The sequence below is a fragment of the Bombus affinis genome, chromosome 12, assembly GCF_024516045.1.
Source record: "Bombus affinis isolate iyBomAffi1 chromosome 12, iyBomAffi1.2, whole genome shotgun sequence".
Lineage (NCBI taxonomy): Eukaryota > Metazoa > Arthropoda > Insecta > Hymenoptera > Apidae > Bombus > Bombus affinis.
In genome coordinates this window covers 11,882,710-11,899,825 of record NC_066355.1, presented here as the reverse complement: position 1 = coordinate 11,899,825, position 17,116 = coordinate 11,882,710, and the positions used below count along the sequence as shown (strand labels likewise).

Genomic DNA, 17,116 nt, shown 5'->3' with positions numbered 1-17,116 from the left:
CGATATTTTTACAAGCGTTAATTTCCCGTGCTTTTAGGATACGATTATAGAAGGGAACGATGAAAAGAAAAAAGTAAAAGAAAGAGGAAGCTGATATTTCGAAGCGACAGAAACTATTGGCATAGAATGCATTATTCATACACGATTATCGCGTAAATCGTCGGTGGATAATCGGTGGTGGTTTCCTCCCAGGAACGTAGTTCTTCCTCCCGCAAATCGTATCGGGAGGCGTGACAAACGCCAAACATTTCTTCCGCAATTTCCTGGCACCGGCAAATCGCGCGTCGCACGGCCATACTCGCGACTAATGAAACCAGACTTACGTAACGAATAATCTAGCAGCTCGGGCTATTAATTACCGGTGTGATTTTCTACCATCGCCAGTAGCAATTTTCATCGGGCGGCTCTATATTTCCTTTCAGCCCCACCATTTTATCGTTTCTCCTATTCTTTCTATCGTTAGCGCCATGCGCGTTCCCTTCTTTTCGCCAAAGTTTCTTCTTCGATCTTCTTCGTTCGTTTATTGCCATTTATTTCGGCTAAAATTTATTTCGCGGTTCTTCTAGTAGACCGAAGAATTACGGAGAAGAACGAAAAAACATGGTTATTTCGTTTAACGCTCGGCCGTGCGTAAAAGTTTTCGTATAGAGGCTACTATCCCTACTTACTCTTCCATATATTCACATATACGTATATACTATGTACCATTAAAAATAGATACGTAATGACGTTAGATTCTTTTTTATCGCGATGAACTTTTGTTTACTTAATAAAAAATGAAACAGGTTCTACCGCTTTTAATAATTGTTTCACGCAACTAAAATTCGAACGCAAAGAAAGAAAAATCGACCGAATAACAGCAACGTGAATGCAGAACGTGTTTTCGTGCCAGCAATACGTCGTCACCTTGTTTCACATTATTCCACATTTCCTCGTTTAACCTAAATACGAAGCGCATAAGTAGTATCGTATAAAATCGTCGATGTTTTGTTTTTCTACTCCAAATTCGACGTGCGTATTTGACTTTTCAAGCAGCGAAAGTCTGACCGATGATTCTCTGACCCCTCGTCAAGAAACTGCTTTTAAAGAGTGGCAGCACGCCACGCCACACCACGCCAAACCGCGCCACACCACGCCACGCCACGCCACGCTACGCCATGCCACGCTACGCCATGCCACGCTACGCCATTCTACGCCACGCCGATACGGTCGCCAGGAATAATTTTATTGTAATCCGATGCCTGGTGGCCAGTGGCGTAAGACGTAACGCGATGTACGCTTTCGTCGCCGCCTTTAAAATCGTACAATTTCACGGTGGCGAGCGTTTTCGAAACGTGACGATCAGCAAATAGCTTCGACGGAAACTCGTTTTCAACGATTTTTACGGTTGCTTAAAAATCGGAGTTTGAAATTAACGACGAGTCTCGCTTTTCTTAGGTACATCCTCGCGTACATTTGGAACGTGAACACGCCAAATCTTACAATATTCGTATACCACTAGTCTATTTAGAGAATCATTATATCACGAAATATCTCGTTTTTAACTGAACTCTCTTGCTATACGGAGAGCGAAAGTTACGCAAAATTCTAATTCTTTTTTATCTTAGCTCTTTCTATCCGTCTCTATTTCACTGCCCTTCGACCGGACAAAATCCTATACTCGTTGTCCTGCTATTTAACCGTTGCGGCGAGTAATTATTTTTACTGACCTTAGTTCCGAATGCAAAAGGATAAAAAATAAATGTGCTTTTGTAAAATGGAGGAAAAGTTGTTTTCGTTTTAAAAGATCATCGATATTAAAGCGAAAGTGAGAGAAAAAGTATGTCGGTACTTTCGAAAAGCGTTTGTTGGTGGCCCATGTGCCCTAATGTGCCCTATCGCATTAGAGCAAAGAGATTATCTCAAGAGAAAAAAAGTACGCACACGTATATACGATCGCTCGAGTATCGGGAGGAAGGGCCTGCAGGCGGACGAGAGTACAGAAACCTCGGTAAAAGCGTCGTTTGTCAACGGAGCTATAAAATAAGTATGCTGGAAAATAGTTTGAAAAGCTACTGGAAACTATCCGAGAGAAGAGGGACTCAGAACGGAAAGGATCGGTCGTCCTGTAGGACTTCTAGGCTTAGGATTTCCCTGGTATAAGAAGAAACTTCCGTAACGAAAAGTCTCGTTCGAACAGCTTTCTTCGTCGTCTGTGACGAGATACGTGCGAATGGACACGAAGGAGATCGTCGCGTCGATCCCGACATGCATCGTCGACCATAACGTTCGTCATAAAGATCTTCTAATCTTCCTCAAGGATCCCATGCGACGCTTTCACTCGGAACATGGCACAAAGTCCGAGGGTACGTAAGCTATGTACTCGTGTACTTACGTACAGCGATTACCGCTCGTAAGTATAAGAATACTTTGATAGATTTCCGCTGTTTGCAAGGCTGCACGTAAATTTGACCAAGATCCACGAGTTAACGATAAATCGAAAGCGAATCTTGTCACGTTGTACGTAGTAACAGTAACGCTTTGTTTCTTGGTTCAAGTAGAAACTTGACCGGGCGAACGCTACGAGCTCCTAGAGTCCTAAATCTTTTACCTTCTTATCATCCTCTGCGAATATCAACGAACTTTTCGTACGTTTTTACGAGCAGATGACAAACACGTTTCTAATTACGTAAAAGGAAGTGACTTCATCGTAGCATAAATGCCTGTTGCCGCCGTTATTCGTAAGACCTTTAATCCGCTTTTGCGGCACGTAACAGAAACCAATACGCGTAATATGTACTGTAACAGTGTCACGACGAAGGCGCAAACGCTGGAAGACGCGAGCGTGCGTAAGGCCCGAGAAGAACGATTTACGTTAAGAGGGATCGCTGTTTCGTCGTGCGTCGTTAAAATAAAACGACGCGATTACCGTCTCGCTAGAGTTTAGGTCAACGTTGCCTCGTTGAAACTTTCCACGCATTTTTCTTCCTTCCTTTTGAACATACGTATCGCGATTCGAACGTTCCCTGTCTTCGAATTAGAGATCGATATGGCGGACAATTCGACGATTATGCCGGGACCAGTTACCACGTCGTAATAATAAAATGAGCAATCGAGCGAGTTTCTCGACGTTGTAACGTCGTGTATAGAGTACTACTATTCGTTACGAATATTTAGAATATGTAATTAGGAATTTCCAAGTGTATAAGCAAGTGCGCCACTTTGGTTTCGTCTGAAATTTTCAAAAAATTATTTCACGATACTCGTTATCAAATGCTGTCGTTGATAGTTAATAATAATAATAATAATAATAATAAAGCGATTAACTCGGATGTTGCAACAAAGATGAATGCATATTTCTCATTTCGCCACCTTTGTCGTACTTATCGGTATCGTTGTTATTATCGTCGTAAACGTTTTATTTGCATATTTTACTCCTTCTGACACGCATCTAATAGTAAGAAAGTTCTGTTTATTATCGTTTAGGTTCTGTAACGTAGGAAGAGTTTCGGAAACTCAAAGTGTTCCATAAAGTGTTGCATAAATCTGATAACGAAAAGAGGCGTACGAAGACGTAAAGTGCCTTAACCCGTTGTAAAAAAATTAAGATAACGTCGAACCGTTTCCCTCGAGAACATAACGCTTCTTTCTTTATCCGAAGAACGATAGATAGGGCTTTGTTTAATTTATAGTAGACACGTACGTTTCGGTTAGAAAAAAGATCAGATTTATTCCAACTTACTGGCAGAGCGTCTGCCAGTATCAATAACGAATGCTTTTAAATCGATTATTTTTAAAGTAAAATTTTCTCTCTACGGTGTACTTAGGTTAATAATAAACTTATCTCTTGTCCCAGCTATCAACGAGATTTAACAACGGTTTTCGCCATTAAAATTTCGATCGTACGAGCTCCATTAAGGAAAAACGCGCGCGTTTCAGACTACAGCTTCTGCGTTAGAATTTTCGCGTCATTGCCGTCGCCGAAGCTGACGAAACGGTTCTCTTCCGCTATTTGACAGAGTCGTGGCGTAGTATCGCGGAGAATTATCGGTTCTTTTCGTGGATGGCGTCGGTTCCTGGTATTTTATTGGAAGGAGCGAACAGGCCGCACAGGGTGCCTGGCGTGCACTTGGTCAAACAACGAGGTCTCTATGGAGGCCCTTCGTTTATTGGCGCTTCTAATTCAGGAGCGGAAGTGGCCGAAAAGCAACGGTGAAAACAGACCTCCCGGATTAAAATAGGTAACCATAACTGGTCGGCTCAAAAGGTTTCGTATTAATAATTAACACGTTCCGCGGACAAGCTGCGCCAACCACCATCCCCTTTTAATCGGCTCGTTTCTCTGCCCTCGAAATTCTTCTCATCTCGTGGAAATTCCGAACCGTATTCCGAATTCGATTGTCGTTAATCGCGCTTCGCATTTCTAGCAAGTCCTTTGCAAGATCAGAAAAAAGATTGAATCGATTAGACAAATTTGTACAGTTTGTTTCGATCGCGTCTTGTCGTTTATCGAGCAGCTTCGCCAACTGCTTTTTCGACAAATGTTCCATATTTTCCGGCAACGAATACCTTCGAGCGTGATGAAACCTTGCTCGTTCGAACGATATTCGAATCGTGATACACGGACGACGAAGCGATTTTTAATTTTCGAGTACGAAACGACAGCAAACATTTCCAATTTCCAATTATCCATCTCTTCTGAAAAGAGCGGTCGTGATTTATCAGCGTAGGAAGTTTACGAATGCTCGCATTCTCTCTCTGGAATTCCGGTAACTCGTTGCGTTACAAAACAAAGTTCGCGAAAGCAAAAGTTTCGTTGTGACAATGAAATTTGTTTCATTTGTTGAAGAATTTTACGTTGCGCGTACTCGTATCGGAAAGTTTCTGCGATTTATTGCTTTGACGGTGCCTACATCTCGAGATAGTGCGTACTTCTATCGTCGTCATAGAAGATAACGCAAGTACAAATTTGAACATGCTTTTGTGTAAAATTGGAAAATTCGACGTTTTCCTTTGCTCCCTAGATCTAGAATTTGGAATATGAACTGGCGATAGCTAAATTTTAAAATTGGAAATGCATAAATAATGTATATCGGTTGCCATTGAATCTACGATATTTTTCCATCTCGATCAAACTGCCGAATGGTATGTCGTTCGAAAAATGAAATATCAGAGCATAAAACCAAAGACACAAATTCCTTTCGTATTTAATACCACGTACCGTTCAATTTCTTATATTAAGTAATTTCAATTTCGTAACAACTTTTCATATTCGTTGTATCGTTTAAATCGTATAATCTTCGAATCTAACCAAATACGCGTTTTCTTTGTTATTAAGAAAAGTATGCAGGATAAAGATAACATTAAGGCTTCGTGCTGTATACGAAGTATAAAGTGGCAGTTATTCGACTCTGCAACGATTAAATAGTGCAACCGTGCGATCTTCTGCCTTATGTATTCTACCTGCGGGCACCTTATTATCATCGGATAACGAATAATCAGATTGCGTGTATCAGTGGTGCGGAAAAAAAGTTAACGAACAGGCAAAAGAGATTGTTTCCAAGTTCGTCGTGTCTTGAAATTATTTATCGAATCTGTAAACCATATTACGTACCTACTTTGTTCCGATAGTTTCAAACGGCTTGCGATAACTTCACGATCCTGTTTCCTACGAAACCAAAAGTCATTACTTTTGGAAATTTGTCTAGACTCGTTTCCATTGTATCATTTGTTTAACGATTAATTTGTTCAAATATGTATTTAAAAATTTATGTATTCTAAGTATATTGTATATCTTGGTACGAATTTAAAGACCGACAGATCTTCGTTTCAAATCACCAAGGAAATTATTATTTCCTTTTAATTTTATGCGATAAGCAAATTAATTAAACGCGTTGTTATCGTGCCGTCGTTATTGTCGTAATTAAACAAATGGTAACCGTTAATTAAAAATATTGGCAAAGATCTAGCAGGCAGGTAATGGCAGTTAGAGGAGAAATAGGTGTACCATAAAATGAAATACCGAAAAGTATGTTCGTGTAAGTAACGTTTTATCGCTTTTGCTCGACCGAAGCGATCGTTATTCAAACTCTTTACCAGTTTCCGTAGATTCGTGGATCGTTCAAATCCGTAGGACCATTGAACCGTTAACATGGATGTTTCGTTTGGTGACTTTTAGGCTAGGCCGGAATCTATCCCTCGGTCGTGCCCACCCACTTGCTACGTCGCATAATTAGTTGCACCGTAATGATCATAAGGAACTATCGTAAAATCAAGCATTTCGATTTAACCGTTAGGACCGTTAAGCGGTATAAAACACCTTCGAGTTAAGATGTTCTCTATGATTATTGCTCCATCAGGTAGAAAATAGGGAAATTTTTCCCATTCTTCCGTCCCAGAGAGATTTTCCTGTTTTCCGGGATTTTCAGCGTGCATGGGTGACCAAGAGACCGGTGGTGGGGCGACGAACACCTAGCAAGAGTTTTCCTCCGCGACAGCATCGTCACCGAACTTCATTGGTTCATCATCTTTGGAACGTTCAACGTCTCCTCACCGGCTTCCACCCTTCTATCGTTCACCTACTTAACCTATACCTTATAACTTATACCTTGCACCAGCGTATCTATAACTATCCTTTCTACAAAGTTGTCGGAGATATATGCTATCTTTGAACTGTTAATCAAGCATCGATAAATAAATAATCAGCATTAATCAATAAATAAAGAAACAGGGGATCGATCTGTTCGTGGCGTCGATCGTCTAATCGTAACGGGAGTTTACGACTCCCGTTGACGCGTTTCCTCGCGATCGCGTCTCTCCGCGACTGATCGAATAAACGATCGATCTATCGTAGTGAAACTGTCGTTTGAAGGTATAATAGACGTTACGGTTAACGGTATAGAGCTATTTATCGCGTAGTGTGATATACATGTGGCATTGTAAACGGAGCTTAACATCGTAGAGATAGACCTGCAGTGATAAGTGTCGTCAGTGTGAACGTTATCTCTGGAAAATTCCACGAAAGACCGTGGAGCTTCGTGACGATTGTGAAAAATGAAAGACCTTCCGATAATTACCGCTGTAGTTTAATAAAATTCTACGTCAAGTTACCAAACGTTTCTCATACAGTCACGCAGATTGATAAAATTTCCGTTCCGATGTACAGCGTTTCCTGCAAGAAACAAAAGCGAACAAAAACAAATGCACGCAGCAGGATATAAACGATATAACGTATTCGAATTAACGAATTAATCGTAAGAATCTCTATTGTATCGCGATTTGCATGCGTCTATATTCTCGATTACATGGTAAGAGTTTTTACCGCATTTGTTGTTTAATGCATTTTTCGATTCTAGTATTAGACTATTATTCGGCTATCGTCAAGTTCGTTCGAACAGTCCGATAATTTTCGTACTCGAAGATCGGATAGATAGACACGATCGTTTCCGACTATTGGTTATTTCCTATTCGACGATTTCTTAGTTCTGTATATTTAGTAAATCGTAACCGTTATCGACGAGCTACAAACGTAAATATTTAGTCAACTCGTTTCTTTCCACCCTTCCGTCCCCCCGTGCCCCCTTGCTGTTTATGCAAATTTATCTCTAACCTACTTAAAAGGCATTTCCTCTAATAATGGCTAATAATAAAAATGACTCAACGCCAATATTTGATAATAAGTTTCGTAGAATTGATATTTGCGTTAAAGACTACTTTTCTATGAAAGTTTCCAGTCCTACATCGATTTTCAACTAAAATGTTGTTACGTCTTTGACGTTTGATATTTCTGTATCGTCGGTAATAAAAAACTGAAAACACGTGGCATGTATACGAGTAAAGAAGATAGTAGGCGATTAAAATGGGCTAAAGGCAAAAGGAATTACTATCCAGATGCTGCTTTATTATCGATGTCACGTAAAGATACGCATTTACACAAAATTTTGTCGGGTTTTAATTTAATCGTCGGGCCGCATAATTCTATTACATATTTTTACGTATTATATTACGTATTTTATACTTATACTTTGTTTAATTAACGGTAACTACGATATCGTAGCGATGAAAATTGAAAAGAAAAAATACCGACTTATAACGACGTACAAAGCATGACTTAGATAAGAACTTACACGAGCTGACGATCACGTATCCGGATGATGCAGAAACATAATGCATGTGCAATGCGCACATCTTGAGACTGAACGTGCGCTGACGTCAGTGGTTGTCGATTTGATCTAGGTGAAATCGATTTCGCTACCAAGGACGAAATTCTACCGCTATCGATGTACTTGGCGTAAAACGCGATATCGATCGTTAGACGATTTAACAAGGATTTCAAGGATGTTCGAGAAATGTGTTTTGCTTTATTATTTCTCAACAACGGGTCTGCTTGGTTTTCTGCTGCTACGATTCGTAAGTAATGGTTTTGAATCTTAGTATCGGCCGGTTCAACGACACTTTGTATAATTTCAATAACGTTGGCGACCGGACAAACTTTCTTTCGCGAGATAAAAACCTGAAAAGTCGCCTTCGTTCTGTTTCAAGCGTCGTTTATCAAACAGTACGAATTAACGTATCTGGTAGTTTCCTAAATATGCGGCATCCGAATGTTTCTCGCGTGTCGCCTTATCTTGTATATTATAGAGCGAAATGAAAGAAAGAATTGAAGAACGGACGAAAATAGAAGTAGACGACAAGCTCTAAACTATCGCGATCTCGGAGGCGGCAGACTGATACGTCGAGTTACAGAGGCCGGTATATGGTGTGTAGAGAAAGGGAAAGTCAATCGGGTGAAAGTCGCTCGTCTGGATAGTTTTACCTCCGTTTATCCAACGTGTACACGATCCTACACCACGAGACCACGATCTTTCGCCCTCTGTTACGCTGCCTTTGCTCTTTTTCGATTTCATTCCTCTTGTACCCTTGTCTCTGGCTAACCGAGCATTCTGTCACTCTGCTTCTGTGGCCGATATAAGATTCCACGTTGATAACAAACATTTTTGTTTTTTATAAATTTACACTTTACGATAAACGGTAGACGCAACAACGTTATGTTTAATTATTGCTGCGTGGTTATCGGTATGATCTTTGCTCGTTTAAACAGAATTTAGTTAAGCGAACTTGACCGAACCCACGATGACCTATTCGACTCGGCATTCAACAAAATATCATACCAACCTACGATAATAACGATAAAAGAGATAACAGCTCGAATTGATATCATTTTGCATTTGCATATCGTTTTAGGCAATATGTTAAACCAAATTGTGTCTACAACTAACAAAATTGACTCATCCGAACGTCTCGAACTTGGAATACCTTATCGAATTATGAATCACGAAATTATTTATTGCGATCGTAGGTATTTGGAAACTAAATATATTAAACTATCTGGTACTTGCGTACCAAAATTTTCATTTACTACGATGAGAAAACGTTGCCTTGAAGTATATCGATTTGGCTCTTAAATATTTATTCGAACGATCGATATGCTTCGAGATAATCCTATGGAAAGATTAAGCAAAAGTAATTTATTACGTTTTCAAGCCTAAGCGATGCGAGTTATGTTACTCGAAAGAAACGTCGATAAAAGAGAAATTCGTAACACTTCTGTATTTCTTTTACCGCAGAATTAACCAATTGTATACGAGATTTTACGAGCAGAAAAATGTTTCACGTTCTTACGCAATAGAAATTTATCGCTTGTTTGAAATTAACATGACACGTGAAAGTGGTGATCGACGTGGCGCCAGTCGTTAAAAATGTGACAGAATGAGAAAGTGATTCTTCGTAATAAGCGTGCGTTTGTCGCGGCCATTAATCGATGTACGAAATTGCTCGCGGAATCGCTAAGCTGACAATATAGAAAAATATCGTTCGGTGAAAGCGTAATTTATACAGAGCCAGGGAAGAGATTTCAATTGTTTTATAAAACTAACGTAATTCGCTATTTGGAAGTGTTTTTGCGTTAATAGGCGGGAAACGAAATAGAACTAGAGCCATAATTTCGTAATCCTATCCTATGCCTTTGTCGATGGCAACGAGGTAACGATAAGAGAAACGAGATGCGATTAGTCGAAGAATTCGTCTATCGAGATTTCGATCTGTAGATTTCAATTTCAATGCATGCAACTTTAACGCGAGAGCAGCGTCATAAAGCCAACTCTGCTTCCATCGTTCAAACCGCGCGCTACCGATAGGAATCGGTACGTCTACATCGACGCGTATCCGTCTACGTAACGCGCCAAGAACCGCATCCTTGCTTCACGTTGGAACGTTTCAAGGAAATCGTGCATCATGCTGTACCCTGAAGCTCATCTCGTTGTGCAATTTTTTCTCGTATACTCACGATCTATCGTAACTTGACGCGTTTAACGACGAAAGAAAACTCGCCTGCGACAGAAAGTTTCAAATATCCCGCCAACGCGTAGCAGCAGGTCCATTAAAAGACCGTTCGATCTCTTAAATGCCCTCCTATTTGTGTAAATTGTGCGAATCCTCCCGACGAATAAGACGTGGAAAAGGAAAACCGTAGAAGAAACGCTAGGGAAGTTGCAGAGAAGCGAGATCGCGTGGAAATAATCGCGGTGTTTCGCGTTGCGGCCTGATGGTGGATACCTCGTTGTGAAAAAAGTGGGATCGCTAGAGAGATAAGCTTGGCGGAATGGCCGACGTGCGCGATTTCGAGGGGTCAGTTTTCGCATCGGCGGTAAAGAAGGCAAGCGGATAACAAGTTTTTCGCACGGGGCACTACCGTGGCGCCGAGTTACGCGAGCTAACTCTTCTCTCCGTCCAGTTTGCTGAGCGCGGCGTGCATTTACCCGTATCGTTGCGCGACTACTTACCTGGCTGGCAGCGTGTCGCTGCCTTGGCCTTTAACGATTCCTCGAACGATCTCGCAGCTCCGATTTCCATCGATTCGATGCCGATCTCCGCGACAAGCGCGCGCGCGCGCCTATCCTTTTTCTTTCTTCTCTATCGCGAATTTCAACGGTTCGACTCGTTTCGACTCATCCGGCCTCCGCCTTTCGATAACTCGTTTCCGTCGTTTGTAAACAACGCCGAGCCGGCTGATCGGACTTGACCAATGGTAAACGAAATCTCGCTGGATCTTCGATCAAACGGCATTTACGTTACATTGTGGCGGCGGTGAAAATCGGCGTGCGTACAACATGTCGGTAAATTGTTATCGTGGATTCGGCCGAACGACGATCTCTTACAATTCTACGGCACTACGATTAATTAGATCGTACAGGTACGACATAGGAGAAAAAAATAACCAATAATACTTTCACTTTAGATGCCTGACGATTTACGTAATCTTAGCCGCAAGTCAAACATCGTTTTCTTTGCGTTCGATCTTAAACGAGACAAACGAGAATAGAATCGCGTGCACTTTTATTAGTATCCGATTAGTATTTTTTCGTCGCTTTGTTCTTCTTTTTTTTTTTTTTTTTTGCTATTTATATGCTGTAGAATGGAAGTTTCGAAAATACCTTTCTCTCAATTAAACGGTCGAATGCGTGCAATGCAATGACGATGTAATGATTCGTAATTCGGTTAAACACATTGAAAACGCACATTTAAAACTTTCATCTTTTTCGTAGTACGTAATTACGTACGTAAACGCGTAATATCATTTTATTACGTATTTGCAACGATTACGTGCAATTATTTAAACAAAGTTAATAGACGTTAGAAATTCGGAAAGAGAAGATCGTGCGAAAAATTGAAAATATCGCTAATAGCGAGGAAAGTTAATTTATCGAGAAACGAAGATCGCTATTATCTTTATTTGCTTGCTCTGTGTCACGGAAGAACGACTTCCATAAGGAGGGAAAGGAACAGGAAAGAAAGAAACTTGTCGTTGCCAGTAAAAGAAAAAGGAGGAAAGAAAGATAGGAAAGAAAAGAAAGAAAAAAGAGAAGAAAAGAGAAAATATAGGAGCAAGCAAGAGGAATACGATTAAATTTCATGCAACAGTGAGCCGATCGAGATGCCGATCTTTTAGAAGCAACTACGTAAATATAATTTTTAGATTAAGAAAGCGAATTCATCATCCGCCATATCCAGATCGATGCGTTTCTCGAACAGAGAAGAGACGAGCGAACTTATACCGAATAAGTGTGAAATTTGCATGGTAAGAGTTTCAATCACTTTCCTCCATTAGCCGTTGTGAATAAAAGCGATTCGATCTGGGGACCGTGCGGAACAAGAAACGAGCAACTGGAACAAAATCCATCGTCGAAAGTTTCGAAAGTGTCCGTGAAGACGTCGCGGTCGATGGGCGAACGAGAGAAACGGCTAGAGGAGAGACAAAGAGGAAGAGAGACGTCTCGTTACCGCGATTAAAGACAGAATACGGTAACAAAAGCGAGGCAGGAAGAAAAGGAAAAGTTAGCCAAGTGTCCAACAGATGTACGTACGTTGCGTTATTATCGAAGTGCATGTGGAAAGACAAGGATGTACATGTGTTAAACAGAACCCTATGCATGGTCGGTCGGTCGACCTTTCTTTCGCAGACCCGCGTCCTTCGTCCTTTCAGCGGTCACATCGATTCGAGTACCGTTAACGATTAAGAAATATGCATTTTTCCCTGGCAACGCGATATGACGCGACGTGATGCAACGTCCTGTGACTTTTTTTGACGGAGGGCGAAAACGAAACATCGTCCTCTTCGGTTCTGAGAACTTTAGCGGGAAACTCGAAAGGATCGCGACCAAGTTTAACGCGCTCTGGTAAAACGCTGCGCGATCAATGGAATTTCCTAATCGATCAAACTTTCTATATATACGTATAATCTTTATTCGTTTCATTAAACGTTACGATACATAAACGGTTTTAATTACGCGACTATATCGCGAAATCTGGAAATATCTTACATCTGATAATAAGAAAGAATAAGATTCGAAGATAATTATCGATTCGAGCTCCATTGTTCGACACGTTGGCCGATAACTGCGTCCCTTTCGCGGGAGAACGATCGAGAGAAGAGGAAGAGCAGGCGGTGGAGGATTCTTGAGACGAGAATGTGCCGGGGCTAATAAGAAAATGCCATGCTGAAAATGTCACACGCTGAGCAGCGTGACGTCACGCTACAACTCGTTTCTGCTTGTTTTTACGCTTCTGTTGTGTCGTCGAAACATAATCTTTGAAGCGAGAGTTTCGAACGAAAACGAATCCAGAATTGTTTAGCAGTCGAGCATGTAAATGCCTGGCAATGTATGTATTTCCTTAAAAATCGCTCGGAGAGATCGTTTTTATCGTATGTCTTAAAATCGAAACAATTTACTTAGTAGCTTGTATTAAACTATACTTGGGCTATATCAATCGCGCGTCCTTCCGTTGTGTTAGAACTTGACGAGTGTCGTGAAAGTATCAATGAGAATAAAATCACGATACAATCAGATACGATGAGAATGAAAAAATAATAGAAAACACACAGTGCAGTTTCGAATAATCTTTCCAACGTTCATAGTTTTACCGCTGTGACTAACGTAATTATCGTGTCCTTGTGTCGTCATTGTAACCCTGTTACCTTTATCCCCTGAGCCGTTACAGATTACCGAACGCGTATCTGTGCCATAATTATCGGTGTTTCTATCTTTTCTATTCTATGACTAAATGAGGGAACGTTACTTTAAACAAGCTTGAGTATATTTTGTAAAATACTTCCGTAAAAATTAAAATTAAAGGCAAATCGGTATATCAAGGTTATTCGAGGATTCAAATTTTAAAAATTTTTCGTTCACTGTTGAGAAATGTCTTATGTAAAGATTCTAAAGCCTAGCCTTAGAGAAATCTTAGTTATCGGTTGTTCGATGATTATAACGATACGCTGCCGATTCTCCTCTGTCGATTGACTTTCAGGCAAGCGGCAACCGATTTTTACAAAACTGCTCGCAGCTGTAACGCCGACGTATCGGTCGAAGGAGGAAGTGACATTTTGCGAAAGGAAAGCCGGAAGTTCCGACACGAGGTCGTTCGAGTAGGAAGCGAGGTTATCGCCAATTTTATAGACACTCGATGTCAAGTCAAGCACTACGAGAAGATCGAGCATGACTTACGAATATCTGTGAAATGATCGATTCACCGCTTATCGGAAAGGGGAACAGAACAAAATATTATTCTATTAAACTTTTATAACTCACGTTACTATCGATTAGAATCTTAACGAAACGATAACGGGATACTAATGTTCGTGTTAAATCGAAATTCCAAACATGGTAAAGGATAAAGGAAATAATTAACGGTCGAATTCCTGAATTCTTTACCTATATCAACTTGAGATTATTAATCGGCAATTATCGATGAGACATTAAATACAAAAAAAAAAAGCTCATTTAGAATTCAATAACGCTATTCGCACAACGAATAGAGTAATATGCTAGCGAAAAATTGATTTTTTATACAAGCGAGTAACGTTTATTACGTTAAAGGTAAAAGGTAAAGACTAACGCACTTGAATTTCATTTCTTTACTTATTATTCTATTCTTTATTTATTTGTTATTCTACTTTAGTTCTTGTATATTTGGATCCATTCGATGGAATTTCTTCGTTTGTATCAGAAAGCAATTACTTTCCCATTTATTTTTTTTATTTGAAAATCTTTTATACGACCGATTAATCTCTCGGTGGATGTTATCTTTCGCTTATCTTCTTAATAGTCTTTTTAACATTTTCGATTCAAAATACTTTTCTAGCAACGGAACGCTGAAATTATCGTGTTTATTTATAATCTGTATCATTTACCAAAATAAAACCATGACATTCGGTTAATTTGTTTAAGAATTCAGCATGATCGATCGATACGATCGGTGTCGCTAGTTAACCAGTGTAATAAAAATCCTTGTATCTTTTATCTGATTACGGTCATCGTGTTATAATCAACATCGTTTGATAGTAGCTTGGAAGTCAGGCTCTGTCCAATTAGAGGATGTCACGGTTTTTCCCATGACATACGGGCCTATGAGGGTCTGTACGCGATAGAACCCTAATAGGGAGAAGGAGGGTTAATGCTTTCAACCCCAAACAGATTCTCATGGAGTTATATATAACGACTAATGGGAGTCAGTTTTCGTTATGGTGGCCTAGCTATACGTTGGTATAGATATATCAGTTTGGAACATGCGGGCTCTTTGTAGGCCATACGTGTTCTATATGAACGAATTGAAATCTCCATTTCCACTATAAACGACACCGCGCGCTACGTCGACTCGCGAATGAAATTCAAAATCTTACCGTCTTTATTTTTCATTGACCACGTTTCTTTCAAGTTTTCTTCCAGTCTATGCGTCATTTTATACCGTTTCTAGCTTTTCTACTGAAAACTTTTAGAATTTGTTTGTACTCGTTTCTGCCGGTAATAAGTTTTTTCTAAAAGTAGTACTCAGTGTTGCGTAGGTAACGATGAATAGTCGGAATATATTAAGCATGGAGCAAAAAATAACAATAGGTACCGTAAGGTGTATACGTAAGCCTTTAAACGTGGCCTACGTAAACATATTTTTAATATACAATTTTTTTTTTTTTTTATTACTCCATACTTTTTATCACGATGTATCTCGAACTATAACGTCAATACCTCTAACTTTATGTCGCGAAAACTGCAACTGTTCATAAAGGATCGAGCGAAAAACGTTTCATCCGTAGGATGTATGCGAGCGAAAGCGACAACAATAAATCGCCATGTTTGCATATCGTGTCTTCTTCTTGCGATTCAGCATTCGTTATCTTTTCCGATATTTGTAAAACCTATACGTTACTCGTTCGAACGAGCTTGAAATTTTCAATGTTTGAAATTTCACGAAAGGATTTTTTTTTGTATCAACGTAAATCGACGTATCGCGTTGTTACGCCATTTACGACACGTTCAAATTGTCGTACGTATAATCGAACGCTAACAGTGGTTACTTACGATCTACGACTTACATCGTGCATGAATAGAAGCTCAATTTCATTCATGCGACTCTTCTCGGTATTCTATCGCGCGGCTACATTCGAGCTATCCTATCACACTGCATTGAATACCGCGAGTGCAATAATTACGCGGCCTTTCGTATGTCAACGTAACGTTTGGTTATCTTTTCGTCGTATATAATCTATAACGAAAGCTTATGTTTAATAACCATCGTGCATAAATCATCAATTACATATCTATGTTCGTAGACTTTTATCTCTTTCGATTTTTATAAATTAGCCAAATACCCATTACGAACGTTCGACATGTTGTTATCTATATGTTTGAAAGTTCAAGTGTGACCGAAGGATGACCGAGATTTATGAGAAATATCTTTATCCTGTGAAACGAAGTTCGTTTATTAAGTGCTGCTTTCTCAAATAAATGAATATCGTCGTAAAGCTTCTTACATCTGTTTTTATTCAATTTATTATTTGCAGTTATTTAACTGCGTTAAAAGCGATCCATACAATGTCGATTATCATTATGATATATTACATAACTGGATTTTACATTGAAGCAAGGTTTTCACGTGCGATTACTTTTTACCAATTTTCAATTTCGAAATGCGTATCGAATCACGCAGCGATATTTTTTATTCTTTTTAAATATACGATATCAGGCTGATAATAATACGCTCCGATACATATATATATATATAAAGATATGTTTTTAAGAATAATAAATCTTGTACTTACATTTATGATAAATCAGTCGATAGAAGAGAGACATTGAAATCGCCGTTTCGAATTTATCCTGTAGAATCGAAGATCGTTATCACTCCAATCATCGTTATTGTTACAGCACTCTATATCCGATGTATTCGATTGGAGCATCGTTTTAATCGAGATTCATTGGCAGAAACATATTTGGAGGGGTGGTGGAGGGGGAGGGGGGGGGGTTGGAAGGAGGGAAGGCAATGAACACTGTGGGGAACGATCGTTCTAAAAACGGCCATGCTACTAGAAACTCCCGAAACTACCCTAAATTTCCACCAATGAGAAAGAACAGGATAAAGAGGGAGAAGAACTCGGAGGGATTTGAAAATCGCGGATCAAGGGGTTGTTGATACCGAGAGAAAGAGGGAGAGATGTTTGCATGATTGGCCTGAGGAGTCGGCGCGGTTGCCAAATCTCCGGCAACAGTGGCGCAAAGATGGTGGGGACGAGTGGTAATGACGC

At 39.9% G+C, this 17,116-nt stretch overlaps 1 long non-coding RNA gene across 1 annotated transcript in view; it reads right to left on the bottom strand.

Moving 5' to 3' along the window:
• LOC126922864 (uncharacterized) overlaps positions 1-16,913 on the bottom strand; it is a 140,330-nt gene extending 123,417 nt beyond the window's left edge. Inside the window, exon 1 of the long non-coding RNA XR_007712962.1 lies at positions 16,634-16,913. This is a non-coding gene — a long non-coding RNA (uncharacterized LOC126922864). The remainder of the gene's footprint in view (positions 1-16,633) is intronic.
• Positions 16,914-17,116: the final 203 nt, after the last annotated feature.